Genomic DNA, 11,227 nt, shown 5'->3' with positions numbered 1-11,227 from the left:
ATGGAGTGAGAAACGAAAAGAGAGATCCCAGAAATTAGCAAAAGAAACTGCGCATATCGAAATTCAGTGCTTCCTATTGAATATATATATATATATATATATATATATATATATATATATATATATATATATATATATATATACACACTCTAACATGGACATACGTTCATCCTAGTACCAGCATCCAGCCATTCCGATTCATATGTCCATCCAGCCATCCGGATTTAAATTTTCTATTGTTCCCTAAATCACTTGGTGAGCGCGCTGCGATGATTTATTCTGTGAAGCCAGGGTCTAAATCATTGGCTACACTTGCTCAGTTGAACTATTGCTCGGTGTATAATCGATCAATGTGGAACAGAATATTAAACTCACTGCTGCCACCTGGTGCCATTAATTATCATATCTGTTAGTGTGAAACAAGATTTTTTTCGCTTATAATTTTGTAACAGGTAGATAAACTTCGACAGGGCGGCCAAAAATAAACTCCGACCGTTTTCGGCATTGCGTGAAAATTTAATACAAACCCAACAGATATCATTAGAAATTTATCTAGGACGAGTCCATCACGAGAAAACACTGCGTGATTTATAATAATAACCTTCAGAAAAGTCCAAAAAAGTAGCAACGCCGGTTAGCTATGCAAGTGGAAATTTAAAAAAAGATGAAAAATCACATGCATCTCTATCATTGCACGTTTTAAAACATGCGTGTGAAATGTTGTTCTTGCAGTTTTTACGCGATGTGGTATAGGAACAGTTGCCTTTGCAAGTTCAGATGAAGGATGGATCATCTTGTACCAGTATATGGATCAACAGAACACATGTCATTGTGCGTTAGAAAATCCATTCGAGTACCCTGAACAACCATTGCAAAGTAATATGATTGGTTTTTAAACGTCGTCATTTGTTGGTGTACAACATGTATTACGAGGTGCATTCAAGTTCTAAGGCCTCCGATTTTTTTTCAAATTAACTACTCACCCGAAATCGATGAAACCGGCGTTACTTCTCGATGTAATCGCCCTGCAGACGTACACATTTTTCACAACGCTGACTCCATGATTCCCTGGCAGCGGCGAAAGCTTCTTTAGGAGTCTGTTTTGACCACTGGAAAATCGCTGAGGCAATAGCAGCACGGCTGGTGATTGTGCGGCCACGGAGAGTGTTTTTCATTGTTGGAAAAAGCCAAAAGTCACTAGGAGCCAGGTCAGGTGAGTAGGGAGCATGAGGAATCACTTCAAAGTTGTTATCACGAAGAAACTGTTGCGTAACGTTAGCTCGATGTGCGGGTGCGTTGTCTTGGTGAAACAGCACACGCGCAGCCCTTCCCGGACGTTTCTGTTGCAGTGCAGGAAGGAATTTGTTCTTCAAAACATTTTCGTAGGATGCACCTGTTACCGTAGTGCCCTTTGGAACGCAATGGGTAAGGATTACGCCCCCGTTGTTCCAGAACATGGACACCATCATTTTTTCAGCACTGGCGGTTACCCGAAATTTTTTTGGTAACAAGCCACACGGGCAGCCATGTGGTCGTCCGTCAGCATTCGTGGCACCCACCTGGATGACACTTTTCGCATTTCAGGTCGTCATGCAGGATTGTGTGCACAGAACCCACACAAATGCCAACTCTGGAGACGATCTGTTCAACAGTCATTCGGCGATCCCCCAAAACAATTCTCTCCACTTTCTCGATCATGTTGTCAGACCAGCTTGTGCGAGCCCGAGGTTGTTTCGGTTTGTTGTCAAACGATGTTCTGCCTTCATTAAACTGTCGCACCCACGAACGCACTTTCGACACATCCATAACTCCATCACCACATGTCTCCTTCAACTGTCGATGATTTTCAATTGGTTTCACACCACGCAAATTTAGAAAACGAATGATTGCACGCTGTTCAAGTAAGGAAAACGTTGCCATTTTAAGTATTTAAAACAGTTCTCATTCACGCCGCTGGCGGTAAAATTCTATCTGCTGTACGGTGCTGCCATCTCTGGGACGGATTGACAATGAATGCGGCCTCATTTTAAAACAATGCGCATGCTTCTATCTCTTTCCAGTCCGGAGAAAAAAAATCGGAGGCCTTAGAACTTGAATGTACCTCGTATGAAATATCGTATTACAGCATCAGTTGTCGTCGTCGTCATCGTCATCGTCGTCATCATCTTCATCGTCGTCGTTGTTGTTTTCAGTCAGAAGATCGGTTTGATGTAGGTCTCCACACTGGTCTACCCAGTGCAGCTCTAGTAATGTTCCAGTATCTACTCCAACCTACATCCACTTGAATTTGCGTACCATGTTCATCCCTTTGTCCCCCTCTACAATTTTTACCCCTCACACTTCCTTTTGTTACCTAAGAATATGTACTATCAACCTATCCCTCCCTTTAATAAGTTGTACATAAATTTCTTTCTTCTTCAGTTCCATTCTGTATCTCTTCATTGCCGTTCAGAATTTTGGGTCCTCTCTACTTTAAAAGTCGTCAGTTATTTTGCTCCCCAAATTACAAATTTCTTCGACTATTTGTTGGTGTCTCTCCTAATCCAATTCCTACATCGTCGCCTGATTTAATTCAAATCCATTCCTTTAACCTTGTTTTACTTTCGTTGATACTCATATTATTACCTCTTTTTTGACATTGTCAATTCTGTTGAACTGCTCTTCCATGTCTTTTGACATTTCTGAGAGAATTGCGATGTCATCGGCAAACGTCAAAGCTTTTATTCTTTCGCTTGAAACTTTAATTCTCCCTCCATATATCTTCTTTGTTTCCTTAAAAGTTTGTTCAGTGTATAGATAGCATCAAATGCTATGAAAATCGTGTATTACTACAACAAGTTTAGATTTTCACAAATGATGCCCAGGTACAGTCGCAGTACTCGTCTTGATACAAAGTACTGTGAATAGTGTTAATCTAAACTCGTAGCACTAATACAGGTTGTTGTTGGGTTTGCTTTTTTTTAGTCATCAGTCTTCTGAGTGGTTTGATACGGAATCCCGGAATTCCTATATAGAACTATGACATAATGTGGTTATAATAATTACAGTTGATTGGTGCCTAGGTTTATAGACGGCCACAGTCAAGGCCAGATTTTCCAACTGTCAAACTGTATGCCGTTCCCCTTTACCTTCTCCTTGTTTGTTTTCGAACTCAGTGACTTTCTGAGCTACTTTCTTTGTCACCGGCTGTGTGCTTCGTACCTACACCAACAACATAGTCGCGTCCGCTCTTAACTCTACCACATCTGTAGCCGCGCAACTCATCACTCTCAACACTTCCATTATACAATGCTAAAATTTCTCACTGACTGTCATTGGCACTGCTACCGATCAGGCTTAAAAAAATATTCTTCATATTTTGGACCACTTCCCAACTTCACGCCACTCGCCTTCCTATTAAAGAAATGAATAACGCTAACATGTGCGATGACAACTGACAGCCCAAGCAATGTGAACTTGGACCCGAACGTATGCGAAACAACTTCACTGCATTTGCGACCAGCGAAATTACCAATCGCTATCCAGCTGAACTCAACAAACACCTAAATGTTACGCCAGCGCCAGAACAGCAGTTATGCCTTACGTATTTTTTCATTACATACATAGTTTTTTTTACAAAGGGTTTATAAAATACAAACTCTAGTCTCCTTTCCTTTCGGCGCCCTAGACTTGGGTCTTCTTTGGTTATGCGTAAATTCAGCCCAGATCGTGAAGCACCGGCGCAAATTTTGAGTGATGTGTGAAGAAATCACGAAGTAGTATTGGGCGAACTATTCAGTGGCGTGGGGCTAAATAATGGTATCTCTGAATAGATTCCCTCGAAATATCTAATTAAATAAAATTGCTTAAATTTGTGTGTTAGAGAGTAGAGTCAAGATTGGCTAAACGATGACGCCGATCATAGAGAGGTGCGCGGGATATCACGTATCCCTCCATTCTTCTTCGGATGTTCTATGCAACCTGTCACCTCGTAGACAGTTACGGAGTAATGTAGGACCATATGGAGCAATACTAGTGACTCTACTTACCCTGACGATTGGCTGAAGATTCAACTTATATTTATAGTATTTGTTGGTTTAGAGAGAGCTTTTGAACGTGTTGATTGGACTACAGTCTTCCAGATACCGAAGGTAGCAGGGATGCAAGGATAAGCAAACATTTATCTACAACTTATACAGAAACCAGACGGCACTTGCAAGAGCCGAAGAACCTGAAAGAGAAGCCATAGTTAAAGTGAGTGAGACAGGGTTGTAGCCTACTTTGGTTGTTGCTCAGTCTGTACGTTGAGTACGCTGTAAAGGAAACCAGAGCGTAATCTGGAGCCGGCTGTGGTGGCAGAGCGGTTCTAGGCGCTTCAGTCCGGAACCGCGCGACTGCTCCGGTCGCAGTTTCGAATGCTGCCTCGGGCATGGATGTGTGTGATGTCCTGAGGTTAGTTAGGTTTAAGTAGTTCTAAGTTCTAGGAGATTGATGACCTCAGATGTTAAGTCGCATAGTGCTCAGAGCCATTTGAACCATTTTTGTAATCTGGAAAGGGAATTTAAGTTTAGGGAGAAGAAAGAAAAACATAGCGTTTGTCGATGACAGTGTAATTGTCAGACTTGGAAGAGCAGCTGAACGAAATGGATAGTGTCGTGTAACAAGATAAGTTGAACATTAATAAAGGTAAAACAAGGGTAAAGTAATTTAATCGAAGGAAATCAGACGATGCTGAGGAAATTAGAATATAAGACATGACAGTAAAAATACTAGATGAGCTTTGCTAGTTGGTCAACAAAGTAACTGTTCTTGGCCGCAGTACGGAGGATATAAAATGTAGACTGACAACGGCAGGAGAAGAGTTTCTGAAGTAGAGGAATTTCTTAACATCTAATATAAATATAAGTGCTTAGAAATCTTTGTCGAAGACTTTTGTGTAGAGTGTAACCGTGTACGAAAGTTGGATGTTGGCGATAAGCATTTCAGAGTAGAGACAGAAGTCTTTTGAAATGTGGTGCTACGTAAGAATGCCAAAGATTATATGGGTAGATTGCGTAAATATGAGGACGCACTGAATATAATTGGGGAGAAAAGATATTCTTGGCATAAGTTGAGCAAAAGAAGGAATGGGTTGGCAGGAGACGTGGTGAAACATAAAGGAATAATCGTGCTTCGTCATTGATGGTAACAGAAGGAAGGGTACGTTTACAAACCGTAAAGGCAGACCTAGGGATCAACGCAGTCAGCAAGTCCAAAACGCTGTAGGTTGCAGTAGTTACTGGGAGTTGCACAAATCGGCTAGCACGGAGAGGTGCAGCAAACCAGTGTACGAACTGAGCAATAACAAGGAGAAGGAAAAGAGGAAGAAGAAGGAAACAACAACCAGTGATACGAGTACTACTCGCAATACTTTCACGCCCGAAAAAAGTTTCCTTGGGATACAGAATGCACAGTTTTAGTGATGATCTGTGCAACCCACGCTTCAAAGAGTTGTATAAAGGAAGCTGTGAGAACGGAAGCACGCTCCGCGTCTCCCGTATTTCTTGTATAGAGACCTAATAGGACGTCACAGTGATCGCGGGAACGCCGAGCTGCGACCCGGTTTATAAGAGACGGTTCCGCAACGCGCCACCGCTGGACGCAGTTCGCCAGTGTTTCATTGTTTCGCGGTGCTGGTGGGACGTGCGTGTTACGTCGTTCCCTTTTTACACCAGCCACTGGAAATAAATGTCCGTGTCGTGTCTGTGTCTGCAGCCGGCGGGAGGGAGGTTGGGGCGGCAACGCGGAGCGCGCCAGGCATCCTCGCGCCACCAACTGGGTCAATGCGGCCACGTGTTCGCGCTGCAGCGCCCGCACGTGCGCGCCGCCGCGATCGGCATCTGCGTCACGTATGCCCGGGCTCTGCATAGTTCCGGATTGCTGGATGCCTGACTGCGCACCGAGCTGTATCGCACAGTGGTCTTGCTGCGCGTGGCGCCGAATTACATCTCCCTGCTCTAAAAATACGACACACCAGATATCTGAACCAACTAAAAAATTGTGTGGTCGTTTTGACATTCGATAACGAAACTACGCTACTGGTCATTAAAATTGCTACACCAAGAACAAATGCAGATGATAAACGGGTATTCATTGGACAAATATTTTATACTAGAACTGATGAGTGATTACATTTGCACTCAATTTGGGTGCATAGATCCTGAGAAATCAATACCCAGAACAACCACCTCTGTCCGTAATGACGGCCTTGATACTCCTTGGCATGAGTCAAACAGAGCTTGGATGGCGTGTACAGGTACAGCTGCCCATGCAGCTTCAACACGATACCACAGTTCATCAAGAGTAGTGACTGGTCTAATTGTGACGAGCCAGTTGCTCGGCCACCATTGACCAGACGTTTTCAGTTGGTGAGAGATCTGGAGAATTTGCTGGCCAGGGCAGCAGTCGAACATTTTCTGTATCCAGAAAGGCCCGTACAGGACCTACAACATGCGGTCGTGCATTATCCTGCTGAAATGTAGAGTTTTGCAGGGATCGAATGAAGGATAGAGCCACGGGTCGTAACACATCTGAAATATAACGTCCACTGTTCAAAGTGCCATCAATGCGAGCAAGAGGTGACCGAGATGTGTAACCAATGGCACCCCATACCATCGCCCTGGGTGATACGCCAGTATGACGATGACGAATACACGCTTCCAATGTGCGTTCACCGCGTTGTCGCCAAACTCAGATGCGACCATCATGATGCTGTAAACAGAACCTGGATTCATCCGAAAAAATGACGTTTTGCCATTCGTGCAACCAGGTTCGTCGTTGAGTACACCATCGCAGGCGCTCCATTCTGTGACGCAGCGTCAAGGGTATCCGCAGCCATGATCTCCGAGCTGATAGTCCATGCTGCTGCAAACGTCATCGAACTGTTCGTGCGGATGGTTGTGGTCTTGCAAACGTCCCCATCTGTTGACTCAGGGATCGAGACGTGGCTGCTCGATCCGTTACAGCCATGCGGATAAGATGCCTGTCATCTCGACTGCTAGCGATACGAGGTCGTTGGGATCCAGTACAGCGTTCTGTACTACCCTCCTGAACTCACCGATTCCACATTCTGCTAACAGTCATTGGATCTCGAGCAACGCGAGCAGCAATGTCGCGATACGATAAACCGCGATCACGATAGGCTACAATCCGACCTTTATCAAAGTCGGAAACGTGATGTACGCATTTCTCCTCCTTACACGAGGCATCACAACAACGTTTCACCAGGCAACGCAGCCTCAGCTGCTGTTTGTGTGTGAGAAATCGGTTGGAAACTTTCCTCGTGTCAGCACGTTGTAGGTGTCGCCACCGGCGCCAACCTTGTGTGAATGCTCTGAAAAGCTAATCATTTGCGTAGCACAGCATCGTCTTCCTGTCGGTTAAATTTCGCGTCTGTAGCACGTCATCTTCGTGGTGTATCAGTTAGCGAATTTCTTACGATTGACCATAGTAACGTTGGTACACTTTTCTCAAAAACAATTTGTTCATATCAAACCAAATTTGAAATATGCGTAAGGTGTCGTGTTTTCTTCAAAGTGTGTTACTAATACGACCGTAGGATTTTTATCTCTGTGGAAATACCGAAAAATTTGTGTGGCCTAAAAGATAAGGATTAAAAAATCCAAATTTTGTCAGACCTTTTAATTACGATAATTGTAGTACGTTTTAATGATAGTGATGTTATTAACGTCTGTAACAAGTTTCATTGACATAGATGTATTAGTTTCAGAGAGGATTGTTCCTGAAGCTAAAAATTTCATACTTTCGGGAAAGTGCATGTAAAGTTTTTCAGCGTACTTGCCAACTTGAACTTGCAAGGTCAGTATCTGTTGACGTCGAGGTTTTCTCTATCTTCCAGCTGACGATTTGGAGGCCAGCTTCTGAATACTGACCTCTTTTGTCATTCCCGGGAGACTTTTCGCAGCCTCCTGCACCCTCAGCTGGTCCATTGACAGAAACGCATTCTTCGCGTTCACCCCTTGTTCTATGCCCGTATCACTGAAAGCCCCCCCCCCCCCCCCCCCCCCCCATAAACCATGGACCTTGCCGTTGGTGGGGAGGCTTGCGTGCCTCAGCGATACAGATAGCCGTACCGTAGGTGCAACCACAACGGAGGGGTATCTGTTGAGAGGCCAGACAAACGTGTGGTTCCTGAAGAGGGGCAGCATCCTTTTCAGTAGTTGCAAGGGCCTTGTAACAATAACCAAAACGGCCTTGCTGTGCTGGTACTGCGAACGGCTGAAAGCAAGGGGAAACTACAGCCGTAATTTTCCCCGAGGGCAGGCAGCTTTACTGTATGATTAAATGATGATGGCGTCCTCTTAGGTAAAATATTCCGGAGGTAAAATAGTCCCCCATTCGGATCTCCGGGCGGGGACTACTCAAGAGGATGTCGTTATCAGGAGAAAGAAAACTGGCGTTCTACGGATCGGAGCGTGGAATGTCAGATCCCTTAATCGGGCAGGTAGGTTAGAAAATTTGAAAAGGTAAATGGATAGGTTGAAGTTAGATATAGTGGGAATTAGTGAAGTTCGGTGGCAGGAGGAACAAGACTTCTGGTCAGGTGACTACAGGGTTATAAACACAAAATCAAATAGGGGTAATGCAGGAGTAGGTTTAATAATGAATAGGAAAATAGGAATGCGGGTAAGCTACTACAAACAGCATAGTGAACGCATTATTGTGGCCAAGATAGATACGAAGCCCACACCTGCTACAGTAGTACAAGTTTATATGCCAACTAGCTCTGCAGATGACGAAGAAATTGAAGAAATGTATGATGAAATAAAAGAAATTATTCAGATTGTCAAGGGAGACGAAAATTTAATAATCTTGGGTGACTGGAATTCGAGTGTAGGAAAAGGCAGAGAAGGAAACATAGTAGGTGAATATGGATTGGGGCTAAGAAATGAAAGAGGAAGCCGCCTGGTAGAATTTTGCACAGAGCACAACATAATCATAACTAACACTTGGTTTAAGAACCATGAAAGAAGGTTGTATACATGGAAGAACCCTGGAGATACTAAAAGGTATCAGATAGATTATATAATGGTAAGACAGAGATTTAGGAACCAGGTTTTAAATTGTAAGACATTTCCAGAGGCAGATGTGGACTCTGACCACAATCTATTGGTTATGACCTGTAGATTAAAACTGAAGAAACTGCAAAAAGGTGGGAATTTAAGGAGATGGGACCTGGATAAACTGAAAGAACCAGAGGTTGTAGAGAGTTTCAGGGAGAGCATAAGGGAACAATTGACAGGAATGGGGGAAAGGAATACAGTAGAAGAAGAATGGGTAGCTTTGAGGGACGAAGTAGCGAAGGCAGCAGAGGATCAAGTAGGTAAAAAGACGAGGGCTACTAGAAATCCTTGGGTAACAGAAGAAATATTGAATTTAATTGATGAAAGGAGAAAATATAAAAATGCAGTAAATGAAGCAGGCAAAAAGGAATACAAACATCTCAAAAATGAGATTGACAGGAAGTGCAAAATGGCTAAGCAGTGTTGGCTAGAGGACAAATGTAAGGATGTAGAGGCATATCTCACTAGAGTGAGATACTGCCTACAGGAAAATTAAAGAGACCTTTGGAGAAAAGAGAGCCACTTGTATGAATATCAAGAGCCCAGATGGAAACCCAGTTCTAAGCAAAGAAGGGAAAGCAGAAAGATGGAAGGAGTATATAGATAGTCTATACAAGGGCGATGTACTTGAGGACAATATTATGGAGATGAAAGAGGATGAAGATGAAATGGGAGATACGATACTGCGTGAAGAGTTTGACAGAGCACTGAAAGACCTGAGTCGAAACAAGGCCCTGGGAGTAGACAACATTCCATTGGAACTATTGACGGCCTTGGGAGAGCCAGTCCTGACAAAACTCTACCATCTGGTGAGCAAGATGTATGAAACAGGCGAAATACCCTCAGACTTCAAGAAGAATATAATAATTCCAATCCCAAAGAAAGCAGGTGTTGACAGATGTGAAAATTACCGAACTATCAGTTTAATAAGTCACAGCTGCAAAATACTAACGCGAATTCTTTACAGACGAATGGAAAAACTAGTAGAAGCCAACCTCGGGGAAGATCAGTTTGGATTCCGTAGAAACACTGGAACACGTGAGGCAATACTGACCTTACGACTTATCTTAGAAGAAAGATTAAGGAAAGGCAAACCTACGTTTCTAGCATTTGTAGACTTAGAGAAAGCTTTTGACAATGTTGACTGGAATACTCTCTTTCAAATTCTAAAGGTGGCAGGGGTAAAATACAGGGAGCGAAAGGCTATTTACAATTTGTACAGAAACCAGATGGCAGTTATAAGAGTCGAGGGGCATGAAAGGGAGGCAGTGGTTGGGAAGGGAGTGAGATAGGGTTGTAGCCTGTCCCCGATGTTATTCAATCTGTATATTGAGCAAGCAATAAAGCAAACAAAAGAAAAATTCGGAGTAGATATTAAAATTCATGGAGAAGAAATAAAAACTTTGTGGTTCGCCGATGACATTGTAATTCTGTCAGAGACAGCAAAGGACTTGGAAGAGCAGTTGAATGGAATGGACAATGTCTTGAAAAGGGGATATGAGATGAACATCAACAAAAGCAAAACAAGGATAATGGAATGTAGTCTAATTAAGTCGGGTGATGCTGAGGAATTAGATTAGGAAATGAGGCACTTAAAGTAGTAAAGGAATTTTTGCTATTTGGGGAGCAAAATAACTGATGATGGTCGAAGTAGAGAGGATATGAAATGTAGGCTGGCAATGGCAAGGAAAGCGTTTCTGAAGAAGAGAAATTTGTTAACATCCAGTATTGATTCAAGTGTCAGTAAGTCATTTCTGAAAGTATTCGTATGGAGTGTAGCCATGTATGGAAGTGAAACATGGACGATAAATAGTTTGGACAAGAAGAGAATAGAAGCGTTCGAAATGTGGTGCTACAGAAGAATGCTGAAGATTAGATGGGTAGATCACATCACTAATGAGGAAGTATTGAATAGGATTGGGGAGAAGAGAAGTTTGTGGCACAACTTGACCAGAAGAAGGGATCGGTTGGTAGGACATGTTCTGAGGCATCAAGGGATCACCAATTTAGTATTGGAGGGCAGCGTGGAGGGTAAAAATCGTAGAGGGAGACCAAGAGATGAATACACTAAGCAGATTCAGAAGGATGTAGGTTGCAGTAGGTACTGGGAGATGAAAAAGCTTGCA

Source organism: Schistocerca piceifrons, chromosome 1 (assembly GCF_021461385.2).
Source record: "Schistocerca piceifrons isolate TAMUIC-IGC-003096 chromosome 1, iqSchPice1.1, whole genome shotgun sequence".
Lineage (NCBI taxonomy): Eukaryota > Metazoa > Arthropoda > Insecta > Orthoptera > Acrididae > Schistocerca > Schistocerca piceifrons.
Note: the sequence above shows the minus strand (reverse complement) of the source record.